Genomic DNA, 26732 nt, shown 5'->3' with positions numbered 1-26732 from the left:
GAACCAGGAACAGAAAAAATAGCTACATTAAATGCCACCGCATTTAATATTTTGATTATTCATCAGGTAAGTAAAGGAAGAGGTAGATGCAGACAGTGTAGGATTTTGGATCAAACTCTTCTACTTCTGTTTTCTTCTTAGGATAAATACCATTTCTTTGCCTGCTGCAGCAAAATCCCCTGAGGCAATTCCTGGAGTAAAATATTTCTCAAGTCAGTGTAGGTAGGAAGAAGATAAGAAATGAAATTTATTCTCAAGTTTAAACTCAAGTTTGATTGATGAGAATCTATGCTGTATGTAAGAGGTAGTTTAAACAGTACTACACTGTTCCATTAAGGCGATGGGGAAGCAATGATAAGAGCAGAAGGTGCATTTGCAGTGGATCCTGTCATAGTGGTGCTTTCTGAGAGATGCATTTTCATGTGCTTCTTGGGGAGCAGCATCTGGAGAGAACCGCAAGTACCCATGTCCTTGTGGAAGGGGGAGATCTCAGCCCTTCATTTATTCATTTATTTATTTTGCAGCCAGACGGAGGTATGTGTAACACAATGGAGGTATGTGTAACCTGCAGCCACTCCGTTACTATATTCTTTTACTAGTATCATCAGTCTATGTCTGATGATGTGGGTGAGTTTGTATTTAAAAGAAAAACAGAGAAAATTAAAAAAAAAATTAAAAAATCTTGCTGTCTTGCTGAGAGACCTAGAAGATGCTTTGCTGTGTGCTAAAGGAGATGAGCATTTCTTTCTTAAGAGATATAGATGAGGGTCTGTGGAGAACATGGTAAGTAATCTTTTGGTAGACTCCTGTTAATCTCATGTCCTTCTTCTAAAATGTGCTTATGACACAGTACCACTTAGATGCAAAATTTGGTAATGGTCACATGGTCTTGGTAGGTGCTCCTTTCAGAGATATCTACTCTGTATTTTGTGTTCCTGTATTCTGTTTAGAGTAGATTTCCTGGAACAAATGTGATTTGAGCAGAACAGAAACGTAGTCGGTGCAGATCAACTGCTGAGATGGTAAATTTGTCTCTCACCTCCTCCTAATATGTCTCTGCTGTTTGGGGTAGCATTAGAAAAGAACAGTCATTATGAAGTATCCTGAATACCAACATGAAGTGAGCAAGATTGAGCTGCAGAGTTTTGGCAGAAGGCTAGTCTGTGACTGATCAGTTCAGCCTAAACTTTGTGTTCGAGGCTTTCTGAATTGCATTTAGAGAGCTGAAATAGGTGGAAGCTGATTGAGAGAAACAGTGAGAATTGTTTGATGTTAGCTCTCTAAAACTTCCTGAGTTACATCAGGCAGAAATATACAAAAAGCTATGCTTTTTTCTGCTACGTTCTGAGAACACAACATGGTCACTCAGATACCCCATCGTTAAATGTCTACACACCCTTCTTCATCAAGCAATTTGGGAAAAACAAAGTAACCATTCAGTAATTGCAGCAGTCAAACTGTCACTAGTGCTGTTTTTCATGTAACCATGTATTTGGAAAAATCTTCCATTGAAAATCAGGGAAAAAAGTGTATATAGGCTAACATATCTGCATGTCCTGTAGGAAATATCTTTATGTAAGAGATGACATTTTCATCTCATTTGGGTTCAGAGCAAGCATCTGCAGCCTCTTTAGACATTGTTTTATGCCTCCTACTTTTAAATGTCAGTTTATCCCATCTTTTACATGGACATCATCTGCCTACTTCTTAGACTTGTGTCTTTGCTGAGTTCTTCTGTATTTGCAGAGCTTGAGCACGGGTGGAGTGTGGGACTGACAGTTACCGAGTCCCCAGAGAGAGATGTGGATCAGGCAGGTGTGTCTGAGCTGTGGCTGTGTCAGAGCTGCCCACACCTGGAAGCGCTGCGTGTGCTGAGGCTGCCACAGAGCTCACCTTGAGGTCTTCTTTCCAGTACTGTATGGAGCAGAATAGCTTCCAGTCTATGTGTCAGAGAGCACCAGGTCCTCTGGGAGCTTCCAGTTCTTTGGCAGGACTGATCAATATGTCATCAAGTCTGTTGAGGAGTTGTATAACAATAAATTATCCCCATTTTCTTACTTTTCTCTATTAATTTGGTATATCTAAGGTAAGAGAATAACCTGGGGTATGTTAATTTTTCTCAGTTACCTTTCCAAACTGTAGTAATAGAGTGTTTTTAGAAGTGAGAAGGACAAACAAAGCACTCAGAAGCATTCTGTTTAGGATGTTCTGTATTCTGATTGAAGTTGGATTGCACTGTATGAAGCAGTTGTTTTAATTCTTGCCTTAATTCTTTTTATTCTGTCTTTCACAGCTAGAGGAGATAGCAGTTTCTAATGACTGACTTTGGGAACAGTATTAGTACAGAACAGATCTGTGGTCCCTGCTAGAGGAGTCTTAAAATAGAGTTAGTACAAAAAGCTCTCATGTTGTGCTAGACTTCAGATTTCCATAGCAAAATTCATCAGAATAATTGGTGAAATATAATTCTCTATTTCGCTGCTTGTGTATATTTTAAACACCTTCTTATACAGGACCTAGTGGCAACAGCTTTGTATGAAAAGCTGCTTTTTGTTGCTTGGATCTGGAGGTGAGGTTTTTAGACCCTTGCAAGATGTTGTAGCATAAATGGTGAAAGCTTCATTTAATTTCCTAAATGCGTTTGTTAAGACTTGTGGGTTGCTCTTACGAAACACCTTGGCTTGCTTTCTTGCTTGCCTGCTGTGGGATGTGAAAATGCTTATGGTGGGAATTCACTGGAGGCTGCCAAGACAGCTCTTACTGTTTTGTGTTTATTTCTGACTCCATCTAACCAGCTTATGAAACTGAAAACTAAGAAGGGAACTGGAGTAGAGAGGACAAAGGAGCATTTGTGAACTCCCTGAGAGGATTAGTGGAAGAGTAATTCTAATCCTGTTTTATTCTACTTTGCATGTTGAATAATGATGGAAGTAACCAAATGGTTCATAGCATAACCAGCCCAATAGACAGTTTGCAGATGTTAATCATGCCATTAAGCATGAAGGGAAGTATGAAGAAAACTGGTGGAAGATAAATTATTGGATAAACTTCAAAATAGTATTATTCAGTTAAAATGATGAAAACATTTTTGATTATATCAACTGTTCCTATTCCAGTGACAAGACAATCCCTAGTACTTCCTGCTTCCTGGGAATCTGGAGATGGATAGTCATGGAAAGGAGTATTATCACGGCAGCTTTACTAATAGAGATAAATGGAGTTTGTGCAGGTTTTACCAAAGTCAGAAAGAGAAGCCACTCTTACCCAAGCCAGTGTCTTCTGTCTTTTAAGTTAACAGATAGAAACTGACAGAAGTAGAGGGAAACATGTGTGTACTTGTTCCATGTAGGGTGAGAGGGATTTTTTTCATATATTCAAATGAAATTTCTGTCAGTGCCTTGAGCTGAGTGCAAAGATAAGGGAAAAAAGAGTCTGAAATTCACATTGTATTTGGGCAATGCCAGCTATCTTCTTGTGTCTGTGGGCTTGCATGTCATGCTTTGAAAGGTGCTTCTCCTTCCTCAAGCACTCTCTGAACTACCTTCTGTATCTGAACATATGTCCTGACTATGAATTCTTCCCCCTGTTCAAAGCCTTGCAAGTCGGTGCTGATCAGGGTAAAGAAGTCTACCTTTCTGTGATCAGGTAATGAGATTGTGTGGTTCATCTGGGAGAGAAAACCGTGTCTCTTTTAGGACAAACGCCCTAAAATACTACCTTTCCTTAAAGTTCTTGCCAGCTGCTTGTCAACTTTTTTGAGTGCAAGTTTAAAATTTGGACTGTCAATGAGAGTGCTGTTCTCTTTCATCAAGCTGATTAAAAATTAGGGGCACATCCATGGATTTTGCCTTCTAAAATCCAAACAGGGTATTTTCTCCTGCTTCTTGATAGCTCTTTCTCTCAAATGATTTGTGCAATATATGTGTTAGGCTATGAACATCCTTGAAAACCTTTTAAATAAAAGCATTGCTTATTCAATAGAAGCACACTGATAGTGCAGGAATACTTCTTCTTCTCAGTGTATCACAGCTCACTATATTTTATTTACTCCTAACTTCTTGTAACTTTTTGAGCTTTGGTCCAAAAGACAGTACAGGGAAAGGGAGCTTGGAACTCATTTCAGTTGCGTCATCTTTCTCAGTTGTCTTACCATATTTCAGTTTGGGTAAGAAACACTGTACAAAAGCATGGTAAGAGTCTCCCTACAGAGCAGAATCATCCTTTTGACACAATGACATAACATAATTACTGACTTTAACCCTCATTTACCCAAACAAACATATTTACATGACTTAATACGATCCAGGTGAAAATAGAATGCCTTACCATTCTGTCTGAGAATTTTGTACATTCCTTTGTCTGTGTAGGAATGTGTGACTTAAGGGCTGTCAGGAAAGATCTTTTGTGTCTTACTTGCCTGTAAGCATATAGCAAATGGTCATTGGTTTTTCTGCTTTAATTTTCCACGACTTCACCTTGTTGTTGGAGAGGGGCTGATTGCAAGGGACTTAAAAACCCCTCTGTTTCATTCACAGTAGTGATTGAAGAATTAGGATTTTGGAGTGTTTAGGTATCTCTGAGTAGTTTGAAGTATTGATCCAGGAAAAGGGAGAGTTTTTATGATTACTATTAACTCATGCATCACATCTTGCTTAAGCAATTGAGTTGTTGCTTATAGAGTAGGAGAATAACGAAATTCAGTTATAATAGAAATACTTATTTGACTTTTCATTCTAAAACAATTACAAAAGAAAAGCTTTGCATATTCAGCAAGGATCTGCAGTTTGGCAAGTATGACCTAATATTCAAACTGGTATGCACTAAGCTTGTAGCAGTAATGGCTACAATTTTGCCTTTTCAGAAAAATCATTAAAAAGATCAAGTTTGTAGTTGGGAACACATCTTCTGCTTGACTTTCAGCAAGTCACTGAAATACTGAACTTTTTGAGTTTCTACTTTAACCTATAGAAGTGATTTTGTGCTGTGTTGTACCTACCCAAATGGCAATTCTGTGGGTGTCAATCCTTTAATATCTTTAGAACATTCCATTACTTAGTCAATGAGCAGAATGTAAAAGAGGGATAAATTCATGTGAGTCAGCACTGTAAGATCAGATGTAGAGTAAAATGAATGTGCTCAAATCTGTAGTATTTTTAGTGAGTAGACAATGTAAAGGCAATGATGATATTGCTCATCTGAACCACACACAAGGAGCTTTTTTTATTGTTTGACACTGACATTCCAGTCCCTGTAGTTGTGGACCAATCATATAAATTGTCTGTCTTAGGTGCATCACTTGTTAATGGGGGCTGTAATATTGCTTTATCACATGAACATTTGGAAGATAGAGTTGTTAATGCTTCTAAGTACCTTACTTTGAAGGAGCAAATTGCTATAAGTGTGTCAAAGAATTAGAGTTTGTATTAACTGATCCATAAACGTGATTTCATGCAAAGGATTTTACAAAGATCTTAAAATATTTAAGTTACCATTCTCTTGTGTTTCAGTAAAAAAAAAAAGACCACTATTTATTGCATTGGTTTTGGTCTGTGTCGCCCTATCAGAGCATACTGTTAGACATTTTTAGAGTTCCATTGTTCTTATTCATATAAAATTTGACTTTTAGGTCTCAGGTATCTCTTTTGGTCTGCTATTATGTTTTCTGAGTCCAATCCTAAAGTGCAAGATACCATAGAAGAATGTAGCTCTTTCTGTAGTAGGAACAAGCAAGTAGAGGATGCCTCATATTTAGGACAAGATTTATGAAGATAGCTCAGAACTGAACTGGGGAATTTTTAATAATGTAGTGATGCATTAGACTCTTTGATTGCAAAAAGTAAACTCAGTTGTAATGATTGAGGGAGAAAAGGAGTTACTAGCTTGCTTAGAACTTTACATGATTCAGACTACTATGGTGGTATTATTAACACTAATATTATGAACAAAGGAAAATTTTCTGAGACCTTGTAGCCATTGCGAGTGAAAAATGAGGAAAGCAAGTGCAAACAAGTACCTGTTATCTCATTCCCCCTCCTCCTAAAAGAGTATACACGCAGGTGATGGGATGAAGGAATATGCGTGTATGTGGTGTGCATGAAGTGAAATGGAGAACTGGGGAGGTGCTGAGTAGAGGATAGCTTAGAGATGAAATGCAAAGAGATTGAAGAGAAAACATGGATACAGTAGAATTGAGAAGAGCTGAAAATGATGCTTTCTAAGACTCTACCTTGATGTGGACTGAGCCACACAGAAACAGCAGAGCTCCTAGTTCAAGGTAGTGGAAGAATAAGACAGTCCTAATAGTTTAATCTGCAGAGTCCAAACGCCATGTTCAGTCTACATCCGCACTGCTTCATAGGTCTTTATTTTACAGTTTCTCCTTTGTTTTTTTTTTTATGTACAAAGGGTGAATTTTCACCTGCTTGTATATGAACTTTTTGCCCATATGCAGGTCATGCTATTTTGGGAATGTGTTACTTTGTGAGGGCAAATTGTGGTTTAGCCCATGGAGAATTTTAGAAAGACATGATTTGGGATATAGGAGGAAGTGAGGATGAGAGGAAATGAGGATGAGAGGAGTGGAAGATGGAGAGAAAGTAGATCATGATAATGGTAAGTTTACCTGTGATCAGACTGAAGAATCAGAGTTTTATCAGATGAAATAAAAATCAGTGAATCAGAAAGAAGGAAAATTACTAAAGAACAGCAAAGCTAGTCTATATCTTTCTTTCTTTCTTTCTTTCTTTCTTTCTTTCTTTCTTTCTTTCTTTCTTTCTTTCTTTCTTTCTTTCTTTCTTTCTTTCTTTCTTTCTTTCTTTCTTTCTTTCTTTCTTTCTTTCTTTCTTTCTTTCTTTCTTTCTTTCTTTCTTTCTTTCTTTCTTTCTTTCTTTCTTTCTTTCTTTCTTTCTTTCTTTCTTTCTTTCTTTCTTTCTTTCTTTCTTTCTTTCTTTCTTTCTTTCTTTCTTTCTTTCTTTCTTTCTTTCTTTCTTTCTTTCTTTCTTTCTTTCTTTCTTTCTTTCTTTCTTTCTTTCTTTCTTTCTTTCTTTCTTTCTTTCTTTCTTTCTTTCTTTCTTTCTTTCTTTCTTTCTTTCTTTCTTTCTTTCTTTCTTTCTTTCTTTCTTTCTTTCTTTCTTTCTTTCTTTCTTTCTTTCTTGTTGTCTCAGTTCTTCAGTGGTTTAAGCATCATTTACTATAAAGTACATATGTGCTTGGTTTTGATCTCCCTTTGAGGAAGTGTCCAAGTTCAATGCTAGAAAACTTAATGCTAAAAACCAAGCAGTTCTTAAACACTCTAGTTTGAAACATGAATAGTAGATAAATAGAAGGTACTCTTGGTAGAATTGAGGCCCACTGTATGATCTCCAGGAAAAAGGCTGATGCGGAAGTGACTGGCAGCAGAGGCTTCTCCTGAAGGCTGGGCCAGCTTGAACTGACTTTCCACAGAACAGCTGAGGCTGACAGGCACTCTGCAAGTGTCTAGTCATACACTCAGCACCAAGCGGGCTGAGCTGGTGATGTCTATGGTGTTTCTTCTTTCAGAAAAACAGGAAATGCTATAAAGCCATTACTGCAGCAGTGCTGTTGCATCTTAGGAAGAAATGAAGAAGTACAAAAATTTAGAAAAATTAAGAAAAATCAAGACAAAAGGTAGCCAAGCTTCTTGAATATCTAGTAAAATAAACACTTTAGGCTTTACTTCAGTTCTGGGAAAAAGTTCAAGTAACACTTTATAACTGGAATGAATAGGTCCTTTTATATCTCATTTTCACACACACAGCCTGATGCATGTTCATCATCTTCCAGAATGTCTATAACCTGGGATCAGCATTGTACATTAGGTATTAATTAATTGCAGCCAGTGAAACCCCCAAAGTACTCTCTTTGTGGGTAGCCAAACACATCTTTTCCAAGTGACTCACAGCTCTTCTCAATTGCTGTTTTTCTGTAGATAATGTACCTCCCAGTGTTTCCTCACTGGTGCAGTATGAGTATGCCTCTCTACCTCACGGTGGCCAGTGTGTCAGCCTTTCACATTTTAGTACTTTAAATGCTAGGTTTACATTCAGTCCTCAGGTTGGGTGATAATCCAGTGTAAGGATCAGAATAGTGTGTTATATATAATGACTTTTTTCCTCCATATATGGATCATGAGTGACGTAGGAATGGTCATCCTAATGGAAGAACTTTTTTGCTGCCCTCATAGTCCATTTTGTCCTGACACCTCTTTGGTATTCCGCAAAAAATCAGAATTGCCTTGTTAAAGTAGAGTCTGTAATACTTTCTGTTTTGTACTCTGACATGTTTTGTCTCATTTGGTGCTGTTTGCTTTGCCAACAGCAGAAACCAGGAAGACTTGATGGCACTCCTAGCGTGGAAATGAGAGACCAGATTTAGGAAAATTAGATCTATCTTTGAAATAAAAAACCAAATAGGGCAGGATCGAGAATCTTTCTAATTTGCTCTGTTTGATTTTTGAAGCTCCTTAAAAAAGAGGTCAGAGAGGGAGCAATGTAACAGGATCCTTTATATTGAAGTAAAATGGGCAAACTATCTAGTAACTATTATTTAGGCTACATCTGTTTTATTCATGGTGTCAAAGGCTAATGCACTGTTCCTTCAACTGTCTGGCTTGGCTAAAACCCTGGAGCACAAGGTGGAGTAATGCAGACATACAAGAAGTATTTATAAAGGTCTTTCACCTTTTTCTGACAGATGACAAAATATGTGAACTAACTGAAAGTGTAAGTTTAGTTTAGATATTAGCAAGAAACTTTTTACTTTGAGGGTGGTGAGGAAATGGAAGAGGTTGCCCAGAGGAGTTGTGCATGCTTCATCCCTGGAAGTGTTTAAAGCCAGGTTGGATGGGGCTTTGAGCAGTGTGGGACAGTGGAAGGTTGCCCATGGCAAACAGGTTGAGAACAGGTGATATTTAAGGCCCCTTCCAGCCCAAACTGTTCTATGATTTGCTTTGTCATGAAGCTTTACTTCTTCTTGGCACTTTGGCTAGCCAGTCATGACTGGTCCTCCTCCCTCTATTAGCCCCTTTGCCTCTTGCCTGCTCTGAGCATTGATGGTGGGGTACTACAGAGCTGGCATGTGTGAGAACTCAGGCCTTTTCCCTCACAGACATTTTGGATTTTAAAGGCATCATTTTCATAAATAAGAAGAGTACAACCTACAGTTGTGGCACAATTTCTGTACTGCCACAACTCGTCTGCAGAGCGTATGTGGAAGCATCTGCAGCTGGAAGGTGTCCATTTGTACCCCTTGTGAGGAGTGGGATCACAGATTTGCCTCCACATTTGACAGGGCCAGCCCCAACATGGAGACATGCCATGTACGGCCTTTAAAGTAGGAGAAATTTTAACTTTAGTTGTGGTCAGTAGATGTGATTCAAACTGGGAGAAAACATGCCTTAAAAAGCAGTAAATTGAGTTACTAGAACCCTTTATTTCACGTGGCAGCTCTCGGCATAGGAGCCGGTGACCGCAACTTTCACAGTTTTGTTCATCATTCATCGCACACACTGAAGTATACAGGGTATTACTATTAATATCACTACCAAAACACTCAATACATGGAGACCTATCTTGCAAAGTTTTCTTAGCCAAGGTGCAAAGCTCCATTCTTGGAACAAGTCATCTAAGTAGGACCTACTATCTTCTTTAATTTGGGCTGTCAGATCTTCCAGTTTTTGTATGCTTTTGTGGATGGATTCAGAATGGTCTGACAGGTTCATACAACACAATCCTTCCAATTCCTCACAACTTTGTTTTTGTGCCAGTAAAAGAAAATCAATTGCTGCTCTATTTTGAAGGGTAGCATGTCTGACACTATTAACATCGGTCAACATGTCACTGATTGCAGTGGATGTGGCATTAGTTTGTTTATTCAGCCAACATCCAACCCGACCTAATTGTTTCAATGCCATTGCTGAAGCCAGTTGGGGTAAAAGCAAACCTGCTGAAACCTTTTTCGCAACTTTCCAAGGCATGAAATCATTTTTACAGCTCTCATCATAATGACGAGCAAATCTTGTTCCCCTTTGTTTCTTTTTCATGACTGCTTTGGCAGTAGGTGCTATCACAGTGAGCATTCCAATGCTACATGGGCCACCTTCAAGGTGTGATGGAATGCCCTGCCAAGCCCTATCTCCACAAATGAACCAATATCCCTTGGGCAATTGTCATGGATATTGGTCAGCCTCAGAAAGCACATCCTAACTGTTTGAATTATTACAACAAAAACTTAAATTTCTGTATGCAAAATAATGGGGAGTAACATTGTACTTTGGAGGATCACCTTCTCGTCAATCACTAGCTGTAAATGTAAGAAAAAAACCAATGTTAAAGAACCATGGATTTCCAATTCTTGGGGTTCAGATACTGCTTTGGGAAGTTCTTTGGCCCAAACGTTCCAATTCAATGCAGGATTGTTCCTATTGTCAATTTCACCTGGCTCATGATTGGATTGCCTTTTGACCAAGGGCAAATCTTTTACTGGTGCACCAACTAGACAGGTTGAGAAAGGTTTTTTTGGTTCCGAATTAGACAAACATATAGTATCTGAGCCTGCTGCCTTGGCTAAGGTCACCCAAACATTTGTTTTTGGTTGTTCCACAGGCAAATCTGCACGACAAAAAACAATTAAAACCAACTAACCCCAGCATATAATTTGATTTTGCTCCATCCAGTTCATGAGCTAAGCTTTGGCAAAATCCTCACATATGTATCAATTTAAAAACCAAGATAGGTTTGTGCCTTTCAAAAGGTTACATCTGTGACTTGTAGCAATAGGCAGCACCAGAAATGTAACTTGTAATAACATTCCTTTTTGCACGAGAGTCTGAACCAGAATCTGTTGACATCCCTTGCTTTTATTGGAGAGGGCTCTTGCAGTGTTTTGTCACACAGCTTCTGAAGCTGCACTGTTATCTCTTCTCCTGTGGCATGTGGGGATGTGCACTATGAGCTGTCCATGTTTTTTCTGTCTTCAGCTGGCCGTGATGTAGTTGTGTGTTTGTTGAATATCTCTCTAGTAGTTTGAAGGTGAAATTAAAACCTTTGAATTAGAAGGTCAAATCATGTCTTTGTGCCTACCCCAAGCAAAACACTTCTGCCCGTGGCTGTCTTGGAGGCCTGTAAGCTCTCACTGCTGTTAGTCATTTTGGAGAATAGTAGAGAGCCTCCCCTGCTAATTCCACTTTCTGTGCTTTTGAATGCTGGCTTGCCAGCTAGGCAGGTGTTGCAGCAGCTTTTCATGATGCCTGGAGCTTGTGCATTGCATCTGCTTTTGCAGTGGCCTCTCCCAGCGTGCTCCAGGCAAACATTAATGCAGACTATTCTGCTGCCATCGCAAGAAATCATGCAACCTGCCAGTGGCTTAGTAAAGCCCGGGTGCCTTAAGAGTGCAGGTTGTGAGTCAGGTGGATGGCACAGGGCCTGTTCCTGCCCAGCAGCTGTGAGTTTCAGCGATACAGCTATTAAGCACAAAGGTATCACCTCTAGCACATGCAATCTTTGTGATGTGGTGTGGCAAAGGTGTTCTGGTATGCGCTTGTTCTGTGCTAACACAATCCCTCAGGCAGATGCTTTTGGCTCATGTCAGAGGCAGGGCGATAGATGTTTGTCTTGGTTTGAAAAGACAGGTGTCTGTTAAGGAAGGCAGGAGCCTTCCTTGAAATATAAAAATGTAAACCCCCTCCCTCTGAATTATTATCATTTTGAAATTAAGGGGCTCTCAGGCAAAGATATGGGAATACAAATAGCAGTTCTTTACTAGGAGAATTTAAAAAAATACAAATGCAATAGTACAAGAAAAACAGAAAATAAACCACTGACAGGGTCAGAATACAACCTGACACCCTGTTGGTCAGGGTGTTGGTAGCAATCCAATTCAATGGTAGCTGCAGTCCTTCTGCAATGGCTGTGGTTCTGTTGAAGCAGTGATCCTGTAGAAGAGTGTAGTCTTCCTCTGAAAGTCCAGTGGTGATGTAGATGGGCTTGGTCTTCCTCTGGGAATCCAGTGGAGAAGACAGCTGCTCCTTTGGGAATCCAGTGGAAAAAGCCTGTCTCTGTTGTTCCAAGTCTCAGATTATATCCAGGTAGGAATGTTTGGCTCCTCCCCCTGGGCAGAGCATCTCATCAGATGTAATCAGCCTCTCACTAGATGTAATTTCTTTTAGTCATGCAGTGAGACTCAATGGCCCATTAGCAGAAGATATCTCCCCAGAGAGAGGATTGGTTGTGAAAGACATAAAGAAAACTGCCCGATTAACAGAAGGGAACTGCCCCACCTCTGACAGATGGCAAATAGCATACACACGTATCTTACAACCCAGGACAATGTTTCATTTGGTTGGACCAACATGGCTGTTCCTGTGTTCTGTGCTGCACAGAGGAAGACTGATGAGAGAGGAAAACTTTCCTTTCTGTTTGTTAAGCACCGTGTTGTTTTGGTAAAGTATAAAATAAGTACATTTTAGCAAAGCAATAGAATAGTTTTGAATTACTTATGGTTGACTTGAACTGCAGCTCAGCAGATAATCTATCATGAAGGCAGAGGAATCAGAGGAAATATTCTTGCTTTCACTCCTTGGCAAAGCAGGCCATACCTGAGTCTTGGACACGGCATAGTCTACAGGTTCTGTGGCAAGTGCAAGAGCAGCATAACAGCAAACCAACTAAGAAGCTGAGGTATGTTTTTGCTTTCAGACTGTTGAGCCACTGTGTCATAAGGACATGGAGAAATTTGAATAATTTGCTTTTCCTTTTGGTGTATTCAGACAGTTCCTCAGGTCAGAGTCTGCATGTTCCTGCACAGACTGGAAATGTCTGTCCAGTTGTACAGATCAGGCCCAAGGGTGTCAAATTCAAATAGTGAGAAGTTGGTAATCCTGGGAGAAGAATGAGACTGTCTTTTTCTGCCAGCCTGCTGGTGTTGCCTGTGGTAGCTCTGAGCTGACAGTGTGTACCTTCCTGGTGCTAAAGGAAGAGGGATTCCATGTGTTTACAGTCTTTATGCAATTGGCTGTTACCCCTGTCCATGTTCTCTGAAAACTGTTCATGCTGCAGCAGGCATTCAGTATTAATCAGAGCCACCTAGCACTTAAGTGATTAGGTTTTGAGGCCATGTTAATTTTTACAAACTTCAGTTTTCTCCCAGCAGTCAGGGCAATGTTTTTACTAAGTAAAACCTATGCTTCTACCAGCAGGTTCTTTGACTGGATGAAGTGTAAAGATAGGCACTGTTCTTACTGACCACCACTGATAAAAAGGATGCTCATGTGCACCGTTATGTACACCAGCTGGCCTTGGAGCAGTGATCCTTGCCATTGAGCTCTCACACTCTGTGCACACCACATTAGTTCCTGTCATTTATTGCTTGCTTTTTAAGAACAAGGCATGGAGCTTCTGAGGGTTTTCTAGTGCCTCTTTCAGCTCCCCTAGTTTCAAGATTACTTAAATTTTGAATCGGTACTTCAGAGTTAGCTACTTAGGTACCCTGTCTTTTTCCAACTACATTCCATTGTGGGTGACTACTGATAAATTTTCTTCTCCATTCCAATCCTGAAAATGCAATCAGGATTGTGAGCAATATTATGAAAATGTTTTAAGTGAGATGTGTTCTTACAGTTCAACAACTTGGTCACAAATTAGTTTGCTTCAATGTGAAGAGGAAAATTATAAAAAAAACAAACTCTCAGCCACAGTGGCAGCTTCAGAATTCAGTGTCTGTTACCTACTCAAAGAGATATCTTGATGTTTTAAACTGAAGTAGTACCCGTACTAAGTGGGGGTATTTTTGAAGGGGATGAGGAACTAGGCTGCAGAGAATGCATCATTGGTATCTAAAAATGTTGATGTGGTTGTATCATCCTTCATAAATGACAAAAAAAGGTCAGTGAGCCAGAATGTTTTTTTACACTATGGCGCCTTTAACTGCTCTGCCAGTAAATTAGTGTAGATGGGAATCAGGTTCATTTAGGTTGATGGGGATCACCATTTCTTTGGGAAGAGAAGAGCTGCAGGCAGAGGTCGTGTGGTTGGCTGTGTCAGCTTCCATGTGCATCTGGGAAAGTAACATTGGAAACTAAATCCTCCCAGAGAACAGGTGGAACTTAATCTTAACCTTTAGCTCCTCAATTAACCTTGGCACTGTAACACTGGGTTCTGGATGAATGAACATCTTAGAGTGATTCTTAAGTAGCTTTTTAGATAGGGAATGAAATATGAGTGGTTTGTGGTATTACTGCTTCCAAATGTGGCAGGACTTAAAAAAAAGGTAGCAGTGAAGAACTCCAGGTAGCAAGGTCTCTTCTGAGCCTGCTCTGTCTTAGCTCTGTCTGTCAGAGCTATTCTTCTCTGTCTTAGCTACAAAAATCTTATGGAAGAGGGAGTTTAAGGAACTGAAATATCAGAGGGTGGCCTTAGCTGCTCTTCAGATGCAGCTGACTCCATTGGCTGGTATGTGTGTAAAGCACAAAATGTGTAGCAATAGGTATTTTGCTGGTGCCAGTAAGAAAACTGCACGAGCCTAGTAGTAAGCACAATACAGGTTGTAGATTGAACTGATGAATCCTTTTACAGAGCCTGAAGGGTCCATGTACATTCATATTTGTGGTCACATATGCTAGTGCATTCTTATTTTGGTGTATAGCCAGTCAGCTACAGGTAGATAAATATTTTCCTAAATGTAACTCAAAATAATTTACTGCTTCATTTAGCAGAATTTCATGGTTTTAATTTGTCCAGTATCGTCATAGTTTAGTCTTGAAAACCAAATACATCAATTTTTAAAATACTACATGTCTTCACTGCTTATGATGCACAGTTTCTGGAATATGATTGCTGTTCTGGCACATTTATCTTGTTTAATTTCACTAAAAGGGATTGCTAATAATGCAGAAAAGGTCTAAAAGATGATCAATCTAGGATGTAAAAATATGGAAAATTAACTTCACTTGATTTTGCATGATTATTGCAAGCAGAGCAAACAGATTCAGTTTTCCTTTTCTGCACTATAATGTTTTCTAGTTCTTTGTGTAGAGCTTCATCTGTCTTATGCGGCGATACCTGTGTTTGGAGATTCCACATACTAGTGTCATCTTGACTACTACTTCATGAAGAAAATTACATTGTCTCCTTTCTGAGAAAGACTGTAAGGAATTCAATAATTGTAAGCAAGTGTAGTGTGTGGCAGTTTTGATTGAATAAATAGTTCTGAACTGTAAATCATACAAAACTCTAGGCACAGAAGCTGAATGATATGTTAAAGTAGTAGGAAATAAAACTGTCATGGGTCAAGAGTAAGAGTCATGGGTCAACTGTCATGGGCTGAGCAAGGTTTTGGGTACACACAAAGCTGACTCTAGTCAGAAGAATAGTCCAAGAATAGCAAACCAACTAGCAACAGGAGGTGAACCTCCTACAAATCAGTCATTAAGCACAATGAAAAACACAGTTAAAAGCTTCAGAATTAGATAGGATTACTTTTTTCCAGAATAAAAACCAAAAAAGCCCAAACTTGATCTTATACATGACCAGAGAAGTGATGAAGAGAGTGAGAGAGAAGTGAAAATAGAGGCAAGGAAGCACAGAAGAGGAGGACTTCAGGTCCAAGGGAGAAGACTAGAAAAGGTGTGCAGGTAGGGAATTTCTGAAGTTGTGATGAGGAAAGAAGAAGAGGCTGTGGTGTAACTAAGAGAAAACAAGCCAAAGAAGGCAAAAATCACACCCTTTTCCAATTTTGTACTGGAAGGACTGATTATATTCTTATTACAAAAAGAAGAGTGTGAATGGACTAAGATAGGAGCCCAGAGCTGTGTAAGAGTTGCTGGGATTGAAGATGCCGTATTTGGTTGTGATGGGGAAGGTGGGATTCACTTCAGTTCTGTTGGAAGCATGACAAAAACAGGCATAGTGTGATTTCTTGTCTATCTGGGGAAAGTCCCAACCAGGCTTTGTAATGGTCCATGATGTCATGAAGAGAAGCCAAAAAGAAAAAAAAAAACAGTGAGAAAGTTAATGAAGAAAGGAATGAAAGCAAAAGAAAACCCCGAGGGGAGAGGATTGAGAGCTGTGGAGAGTATCATCTCTGATGACGTGAGAGAGAGGCCTGATAATGTATTGCAGAACAACAATGTAAGAGCTTTTTCTAAGTGCAGATGGTCTTGGAAATGTGTATTTTACAGGTATTTTGCAAACACTTCCAGACTTTGTTCAGGCACCATGACTGGGCCCAGGAGCTGCTCTGAGCTCAGTAACAGCAGAGTGAAAGTTTGGGAAGCTTGCTTTTTTCTTGTCTCTAAAGGCTGCCAAACTGAAATGAAGCTCTTGTAGTCATACAGCCTCACTGTATGGTCGTGAGGCTGGTTTGTTAGTGTGGAATTTGATACCAGAAGATATCTGTGTTTCAAAATAATATCATGGGACCAGAGGAAGATGTCTGTTTCTGTTGTAAGTGATGTCCTGCTGCTTAGTTATTAACTGTGTCCTGCAGTCACCTGTTTTACATGGTGCCCCTCATTGAATCTGCATAGTCTTGAATTCCAACACACCTTTTTAAGAAAACCAAACAAAAAAAGGAAAGAAAAATTAAAATATTGAACCTTGAACTTGGGATACACCAAGGCCAGATCAATGTCACTAAAGATGCAGGGCCAAGAAATGTGCTTCTTTTGCCTCAGCTACTATGGTCAATAAGGTAGGAAGCTGAGATAGCAAAGCTTTGTACAGTGGCATTCAGCCACGAGATTGGCTGTGAACATATCCAAGAATACAGTAGCAAATGTAATCAGCAGCCAGACTTTTCTCTATTTCAATGAATACAGTGAATTTCAGTGTGTACAATATGTACAATTAAAATAATGAATGCAAAAAAAAAATGAGGCTTCTCCCACCCACCACATGCATCATTGTTCATGTAGAAGCAGCTGATTAGAACTGTGGATCAGCTGTGTAAAATTAGAAGGATGGCTTGTTCTGGCATGGTGTTGGGTGCTGTAGGGTTCAACCAGCAGTGAGACAAATCTCTTTGCCCTAGCCTGTCTTACTGCTTTTTCCGCACCAGAAGCACGACTGATGGAAATAGGAGCCACCTGTCAGTGCAGAATCAGCACTGTGATAGATGCCACAGATAGGAGATTTGTAACATGCATAGAAGGGCAAAGTTTTGTCCTTGGTCTGTAAATTACTTTATACATAGGATTGTATAGCGATCATTGTTTGCAAACCATTGCAGGTCCTCTCTGACCTGTAGTTAGGTGGCTGTAGGAGTTATAGCCAAGATTTCAAACTTTTTTTACAGACATATGTTCCACTGCCTTTTATTCCTCCTTGATTTTTTATAAAAACAGCCATGGGGCTGAACACAGACATGTGACCAAAGTGAGAGGGTTTTTAATTTGAAATTTAAGGGGAACAAGATATTTAATTATGGTCTTTTAATTTGGAATATTCTTTTTCTGGTTTTATCAGAAAGAATTAATTCATAGGTGTTATAAACCCTTGGATATGGCATTTAGGTATTGCCAGTTCATGGCATAGTAACACCTCATCATTCATTGCTTGAATCTTATGGAACAGACAGAGCTAATTCGCAAATGTAAGCTGAACAGAAACATTGTGAATGGTTCTTCTCTTTCTGTGTAGCACCATGTAATTCCTGTTGTGAAGCTCTTGCTGAACTTACTGTGTGGTCATACAGGAGTTTTGTGCTGGCACTGAAGGCGCATTTATTTCTGGCTTTGCTATAGAGTAGGTTTGTGCCTTGTCCTTCGCATGTTGTACTCATCTCTTTCCCTCTTAATGAGTGTCTGTATCATTGTATAGCTCACGGTTTCTTACCTCTGCTCTTTTAATCTTTTTTGGACTTTTTTTACTAGCATACAAAAATGCGTATTTCCATAGTGTGAGCAGAAGTGTTGCATTTCAGAGTTCAGGGCTAGAGGGATAATCTCCTTCTGAATGTATTTATTCCAGTATAGAATTTTTAATCCTCTATATACTTGGTGTAAGATAATGTTTGGCGTATTATCTCATTACATTATTTCTGTAATTATTAAGTAAAGAAACTGCTGTGTTACTGTGGTGAGGTTTTATATCCTATTAGCGTAGAAGGCAACTGAATCTAATTCTAGTAGTAGCACTTCCTACCATCGTCAATGTTACCATATTATCCTTGGTAAAGATGGCATTTCTAATCTCTAGACAGTGAAAGTATTGGTAATTAAATAGGCAATTAAAGGGAAACTAATCACATGGATGTTTTGAAAGTAACCAGTTTCTCTCACACATGAACTCACTGTCTTAGACAACACTGTGCACTCCTTTGTGCTGGCACAGCCTGTATACTTCTGCTATTGCACTGCTGTGTGACAGCTTTGAGGACAGGAGTCATCACATTTATTCCTTCTTGTAGTGGATGATAAACAAAAAAATCATTTAGTACTTCCACCTTGCTGTGTTTTGTTGGGCTGTGTCTCTTTAAGAGGAAATTCCTACAGTCAGTGATCTTTTGGCTGTTGGATGTTTTTCTTCAAGTTCACTTGGTTTGATCATATTTAAAAAGAAATCTTGGCTTCATAGTTTCCCATTTTTAACATGGTTGATTTGTTTAATGAAGGTATCAGAAAAATAGTTTTATAAACAAAATTATGACTTCTGTCCAGAAGTACATTAATAGGGGATGATTTTCTTTAGGACTGCTAGATGAGCCAAGAGCAAAGGAGGGTGCTTTGTGTACAGTAAATTGCACCATGGCAGGACCTACTGAAGAAAAGCTGTTGGAGACTGTCTGTAGGAAACGAGGCCATAGAAGAAAAACTGAGGAATATGTTGAGGAGGGAAAACTCAGTAAGAAGGAGGATGAGTACAATTTAAGATAAATAAGGAGAAAATAATCACACATCTTCCTATGTTTTATCTAATGGTAGGCTTTTTGCTCCCCATTTACTTCTCTCTATCACTTTAGTGCTAATCAATACAAAACAGCAGTTATTAGAATTTTTCCTGCCACACAAATTATAACTTTTCATATAATTTTATGTTGTTTCATTCTATAAAGAGCTTTTCTTTAAAAATCAACAACCTAAGCATCTCCTCTTTTAGGGCCAAATTCCTCATAGAAAATATGCTCGAAGTTCTTTCAGTCCTAGGAATTATCAAAAGACTGGAAAGTCACATTCTGCCTCAGTGGTACAAACAGAAATATAGTAGTAGCACAGACAATTAATAGCATCTTTTACTCATTTACAGTAATTAAGATAATATGAGAAAACACACATACACACAAAAACATATATATATATGTGTGTGTGTGCATTTAAAAGTATATGTAACATTTATGTTGTTAAGGGTTATACAGTCTGACATACACAAACTTTGAGTGGCAGTCTACAGGTTGTCTTCATGTTGTCTTGAATGGATTTATAGTTTCTTTTCATGTATAGGTTGCATATGAACTAGTTTTGCAGAAGCCAAAAGAAAAATGTACATGGATATGTAAAAAACTGGAGTTAGGAGCATGCTGTGGGAGCTCATTAATGATTCAGAATGGTTGGTTTCAGTTTTCCCTCCTTCCTTTCACAAGGCAAAAGCCAGTCAATAGTTTTCTTTCAAGGTCAGAACTGCTTCTTGGTGTCTGTCCTTCTCATAACCCTTGTCCAGTCATAGAAGTGTTTTGGAAGATTTAATTACTATTTTATTCAAGATTGTCATCAATAACTCTTAGCATAGTTGGACTCTGACAGAAAGTCACATTATTACTGGAGAGGGCTCTGCTCTGATCCAGCTACAAGGGTGCTGCTTTTGTGAACAGCGTCATGTCAGGCATGAAAGAGGCTTTTAGCCTGCCATCCTATCTCCAGTAATACTGTGGTTGCATTATGGACAGGAAAGCTGCTAAGCAACGTTATGTATCAATTATTTGATTTTGCAAGAGTTGTAAAATAGAGTTGAGTTTGAGAAAATTTTCTGTCTTTGCAAGGGAAAGGTTGTTTCCGTTGCATGGGCAATGATGCTTCTTAATGTGTTTTGGTAGTTTGTTTTCCAGAGCTGCATGTGAAATATATATTTTAAAAAATATTAATATGGTTTTTGTCTGCCTTTTTTTCTAGATTTTTGATACATTTCTTTTCCCTTATTTAGAACTAAGTTCAATGTAGGCTAAGTAAATATGTTACATGCTCATTAATTAACCTCACTTCCTGAAGTTATATTTTAAATCCTAAGGGGAGTACTAGATCCAGTATTTTAGTTGCAGTAAAGGAAACAATGCTCCTTTAATGGCAGTGGAAATATTTGTCCCTGTAAAATATCTTTCCTGTTTTGAAAAACATCATAAACAATCAGAAATACAGAAAAATATTTTAATATCTTTTGTTTAGAATTCTGTTAGAGTATTCTCTCAGCCAAGTACTTTCTTTCTGAATAAGCTGCCAAAATAGAGTTTTGATGCTTTGTCAAAAAGCAAGCAAGACTGTGAATCTTTCCTTAAATGCTTCTGTTTTCACAAAGGCATCATACTGCTTTACACTGTCTGCTTTTTGAAAATTAAATTCTGTGACTTTAAAGTGATGTTTAAGATCTGTTGGCTTGAGTAGAATGAACTGAATATATTTGCAGGAGCTAAAAAGTCTGGTCTAGTATAATTTTTGTGTTGGCTGAAAAATAATAAATAACACTCAGGCCTCTTCCTTTTCCTGCCTTTTAGGAAAATCTGGACAAGATAAAGCTCAAAAGTCATTACAGAGTTTAGAGTTATCATAATAATTCCAGGAGCAAGCTTCTGGAACTCAGCTTTATTATAGAATATTATTAATTTAATCACACTTGCTGAACATGATGGATCCAAATTTGCTGTTGATCATAATCCTGAATCAGTCAAAGAATGTCCACAGTTCACTTTGCTCATTCCACTGACATAATATTTAATATGGCCTAAATCAATTCTTTATATATTCTATTGATTTTATGGTGTTCATAAAATGTGAGTAATAGAAAATCTGTTTCTATTGCTGTTTTTTTTTATGTTAATGCAATTTCCAAGGAAAAGGCTCTTCAGTGACTCATATGAAATATGTTGGAGGGAGTTTGTATGTACATATATATATATAAATGTGCAGTTAACAAATTTTCAAGTGGTATAATTTAAATAGATTATTTAAATCGAGCCTTGCCATTTGGTTGGGACTTGCTTTTATATATTTTTTATTTTTAGGTGTTTGTCCCTACATTGAATTTATAACCTATGTCCAGATCTGCTGGCTACAGATCTGCTGCCTTTGAATGGGAAGTTAATAATTTTTCATGTTGCAAAGAGTACTCAGCACTGAATTTGCAATTCTTCTGTCCACATTTGTGTGATCTCAGCCACATGCTGAGGTACCTTGAAATAGAACAGAGGGAGATTTGGATACCTGCTGTTTAGCTGCATGGCTACCTCCTGCCTTCAGCAAGGGAGCACCAGGGTCTCTGGCACAACAGCGGGGCACTTGCAGAAGCTTTAGGCAACACAAGTTGGTTATAGGTTACTTTCAGTTCTGGGCATGAGGAGTAGCAGCAGCTGCTGTACAAACTGTTTCAATGTTAGGTAGTAGGGGGTTTGCCTCTATGTGATACCCACCAAAAGCAAAAGTCCTGGACAAGACCATAAGAACCAAATAAAACAAAAATGCTTCATGCAGTATGACCAAGCCTTGACTCTGATTTTTGTGCAGACTATTAGTACCACAAGTTTGTGTTTCCAGGCCAAGAATATACACCAAGAAGTATTTGGCTGAAGAATATCTCCTTGCTGCTTATTATAAAGCATGATCTTGCAATTTTTAATAAATATTTTTAAGTGATGTGTGCTTCTATGGCTCTAAAACATATGTGCAATTTATGTCTGGTAGAATCTGGTCCAAAAAATACCAATAATGACAGTCTTTCTCATGTTATAGGTGGTTATGGGTGGTAAATGTGAAATGAGAACAATCTAAAAGTATCATAATGGATGTTTTCTGCAGTGTAGAAGGAAAAATAAAGCAATTTATGTAGAAATATAAACTTAAAAACTAGTAGCATTGGCAATTGCAAACCAAACTTGGCATTAATTGCGTTAATGGTAATGCATTCCATTCCAGTTCATGGTGAAGTAAAAGGAGTTGGTCTGGTAGATCAAATATGGCTTTCATTGCAAGACTGCGACAATGAAGGTGAGATAATAAAGCTATTCAGACTAACCCGTAAAGAATGTTATTAAATAGACCTGATTATTACTTATTCTTAGAACAGATGTCACTATAAAATACTACATATGTTTCAGTAATTTTTTCAGGATGCATGTATCCTGTTATGTATAGTTGTGTATACATGGATACATACATTTTTGTTTGAAAAAATATACATGCAGTCAAAATTGTGAATAATTAATGATGCATATTATGTTCCCTTATGAATCTGGGAAATTAATGTCAGGGTTTTGAACAGAACTTGAAAGCTATTTCTTTTCTATTGAAATATTTGAAAAATTGGGATGGTATAAATAACCATGTGAAAACATAAGTTGGTTTGCTCATTACAAATACGTTCTGAAACAACTGTTACGAATCCATTGGTGTAAGCAAACCTAGTTGTGTATCCAGGGAGATGTTGCAAATCTTGTGTTTTGACTTAGGCTTGTGTGTGGTTTGGGTGGGGTTTTTTAAAGTTTTTTACCATTTTTTCAATCAACATCTAATTTTCCAGTCCAGGCAAGAGTAAAATCACAAAAGCTCTCAAGTACCTTTAATGCATTTTTCTGACAGAATGACAAAAATTGCTTTGTGTTCCATCAATAGTAATTCATGGCAACACGCCTAAATAATTACCATTGGCCAAATGCCAGACCTCTGGGCCCTACACTAACAAATACTGGTACAATCATTTTGAAAATTATAAATTCAGTTGCAATAATAGCATGCATCTCACATAACTGACTCACCTCTTCCAATTAACTTCATGTAATCAGAAATAACTTAGTCCTGCATTATCTCTTAAGTGGTCTCTCTGGACAGTAGTCACAGTGTGTGGTTTGCATATACTGTGTAATTTTACTTGGTTCTGGGGCAGTGCACAGCAGTCTTTGAGGTTATTTGTAATACCATCAAAGCCAATGGGACTAGGCTATGTTCTCTGGCCCACAGGGAAAGGCATAGATTGTACCCACAGGTTTAAAACATGCTTCTCCCTCATTCCTCAAGTAGGATGGCCCTATAAGTACTTGAAAAAATTTTGACACATTCTCTCCTTTGAAATGTACTGGAATATTTTATAGGAGAATGCTGTTTGTCTTAGGTCAAAATAGTAACTTACTTTAATATAGAATAAATAATTGTGAATAAACAAAAAGAAGATACACCCCCGCATATTTTTATTTACTGGCAAATATGTGCCCTGAACCTCTTTGTCTTTGAAGTGTTTACCTTAGCACATGGGCCTGGAAGCAAGTAGTCTTGCACATACTATTTACACCAGAGAGATTTTGGCATGTTAACTACTGTTTGGATTTTCTTGTATGTCTGTTCCACATCATCTTGTGTGTCTGAATCCACATGACTAGTCAGGTATGAAGGGGTCACTCAAGCTATAGTTTGCAGTAGCCTTGCTCCATGTAAGTCTTGAGTTTATTTTTGGGGGGGAGGCTGGGGACGTGGGAATGAGATGGGAACCCTGTCTTACGAAAGGAAGAAAGGCAGGTGTTAGCACTGTTGCTGGTTCTTTGCGCAGTGACTGTAGCAGAAGTGCAGAAAACCACCTTTGGCCAGCAATGGCCAGAGCATTGCCAGGTTCCCTGTGCTCCTGACTTGCAGTTGTTGCAGGCTGGAACACATTTAGTTTTTGGACCCCAAAAGTAGGCCTTCTGTCTGCCTGACCAAAGAAGAGTCAGGTGTAGTGTTATGCCTACTTATTGATTGAAAAGTCAGTTTGACTGGGAAGACTGAGTACTCTGCTTTTCTTGGTGCCTTTAGAGAAAGCATCAATCCTAAGGAAAAGCATCAATCTCTCTTCTTTCCGATGAAATATTGTTTATTTCAAATGCATTCCAAACATTTTGTTAACCTTAATACATGTACAAGATTATTCTTTTTGTAGAAAGTGGGAAGTTCAGAAGGCTCACCTCAGCAATGCTACAGTGATAACTGAGCAATAGAAATACTCCTTTCCTGGTTCTGTCTCTACAAAATTATATGACAGTAATATGCTGGAGAGTGGTTTTACTTGACCTGGTAACAGGACAGGAGTTAGGGTTTCACTTGCACAGAAAGGGAAAGGATATTTCTATTTCTGTTTAAACACCTTGGAAATTTTTGTTCCTAGCATGTCAGTGGTAGCCGGCACTCTTTGACTAACAAAGAGTATTCAGACAGAAATTCGAAGTCATATAACATATATGGCATCCTGTGTGCCAGATGTGGATGTAAACCCATGCACTCCACTTACAGGAATACAGTTTCAAATAAGAGAACAATCTTATCCACTGATTTGCTAATAGCCTGCTCTGGCAGCTATGGCAATTACACATGGTATCTATTATAGATTCACATCTCATTTATTTGATGTTAGCTAAATTTATAATTACATAGTATCACTTAGTAAAATTGTTTACTTTTACTATAAATGCGTGGGTCTACAGGTGGCAGTAATATGGGCAGAATTAGCACACTAAATGTACGTGATTTGTTGCATAAAAAGGGTGCTGTAAGAGGTAGAACTCGTTAATACAATGAGTGGAAACTTCCCTTTTCCCAAGACCACTTTCTTCCTCCTTTTCATGGTATATCCTGTGAAGAGTCCTCTTTGAATGGAGAACCATTTTGTGTCCATGTAAAACTGAGAACAGAGTAAAGCAAACCAAGGCTAGACTGGAATAAGTGCACGTGGTTTTCATAATGGCTCCAAGTAGATGGGATTCGGAAGATTCAAATTGCTTCAATTAGTACAGTTTTGTGCAGTATTTTTCCTTACAAATATTCTCCATCTTCTGTACTGGGGAGGGATTCCAACATACTGTAATATCCAGGGAGAAAGAAAAGATTATGGAGCCTTGAAATATGTGCAGGACCTGAATGCACATTCTTCAAACTGCCTACAAGTGTATGCAAAACTTCAAGATGACTTTTCAGGAATGCAAAACCAGGCCTCGAGGTTCAGGAGGAAACATACTGTGCCTCATCCTTCACCACTCTCAAAGGCCATGTGTTACTGCCGAGGACTATTTTAGCTAAGCTTCAGTGGACAGCAACTTGAAGGTTGTCTCTTTCCCGTTCTGTGACATTGGATTTGCAGTAAGAGATATTCACTCTTTTGACTTTTTCCCTGGTGAAAGCCATGGGTGATTGGCCACCAACTGAACGTAACTCCATTCACCAACACTCTGTGGGCTCAGCTGTCCAGATGTTTTTTAACCCTGAGAACAGTGCACTCATCCAAGCCATGACCAGCCAGTTTCTCCAGGAGAGTGCTGTGGGAAGTGCTTTGAAAGGCTTGACTAAAGTACAGGCAGACAACATCCATAGCCCTTCCCTCATCCATCAAGTGCGTTGCCCTGTCATAGATGTAGACCAGGTTTGTCAGTCAGAACCAACATCTCATAAATACATGCTGTGTGGGCCCAATCACCTGTGGTACCTACATCTTAAGTTTTCAATCAAGAGAGAATTTGTGGGGTGAAATATTTGAGCCATTGTAACAAAATGGGGCAGTGATCTCTGATTCTGGACTTAGAAGCATGCAGAAGATGGAGGAAGAAGAGATGAACAGAAATCACGTAGTTTATCTTCATGTAGCATAATATTAATAGGACTAGCTAGAATTTGGCTCTTAGTTGTTTGCTGTCAATCCATTATCTTGATCACTGACCACAATCAAGATAATGATGAGGTTTTTTAAAGAAAAATTGTTAATTGCCATGAGGAAGTACTTGATTAGTAGTGACTGTAAAGGAAGGCAGTTGAAATTAATGAAGTAATGAAACTCCATAATTGTTTTACTAGAAGCACTGAGTGATTATGAGATGCACCTTTTAAGAATTGTTCAGATTTCACAGACACAAGGTCAAATGTCATAGCAAGGAATATGAAGAATTGCTCAATAACAGCTGTGAGGACAGTAATAGATCAAAGGTGTTAATATTGTTGTAAGGGAACAGTAAGCAAAATAATCCCACTATAAATGAACATATGTGATACAGTTCCATAACTCCTATTGCGCTGTAACAAGCACTGTTTTTTCCCTAATTTGTATATAAAAACTCTCTTTCCAGCTCTTATTAAAAGGTCATATATTGAAAATGCAGAATATTTGAAATTACTGGAGATAACTGGATGGTAGGTTTGTCTTCAACATTTGGGTAGAGACAGAATGGTTTCAAAATTGACAGTGATTCTCTTTTTCAAAGGGGCAAGACATAATTATGCTGTGTCTTTCAAGTGCTCTGATCTTCCTTGTGGCTGTAAACTGAGACTTGTCAAATTTGTAGCTGTGTAGTAGCATTTCTGTATTTTACATGCATACCAATGAGTGCGTTTAAGCACAAATTCTCGGGATGTCATAAAGTAAAGGGCCTTCTTTCCTAAGAGCTTTGACTTTTAAAGTACTTGCAGGAAGCTTTGAGAAAGCATCCCTTGATTTATTGATTGATCTCTCAGGCATACAGTGTTTCATGCAAATGAACTGTAAAATAACCTGCAGATATCCAATTTTTAAAGT

At 38.5% G+C, this 26732-nt stretch overlaps 1 protein-coding gene across 1 annotated transcript in view; it reads left to right on the top strand.

Moving 5' to 3' along the window:
* Positions 1–26732, top strand: part of NTRK2 (neurotrophic receptor tyrosine kinase 2) — a 179091-nt gene that overhangs the window by 37939 nt on the left and 114420 nt on the right. The gene's annotated exons all lie outside the window — the stretch shown is intronic.

This window comes from Geospiza fortis, unplaced genomic scaffold (genome assembly GCF_000277835.1).
Source record: "Geospiza fortis unplaced genomic scaffold, GeoFor_1.0 scaffold12, whole genome shotgun sequence".
Lineage (NCBI taxonomy): Eukaryota > Metazoa > Chordata > Aves > Passeriformes > Thraupidae > Geospiza > Geospiza fortis.
The sequence above is the reverse complement of the archived record's forward strand: the minus strand, read 5'-3'. Positions and strand labels throughout refer to the sequence as shown.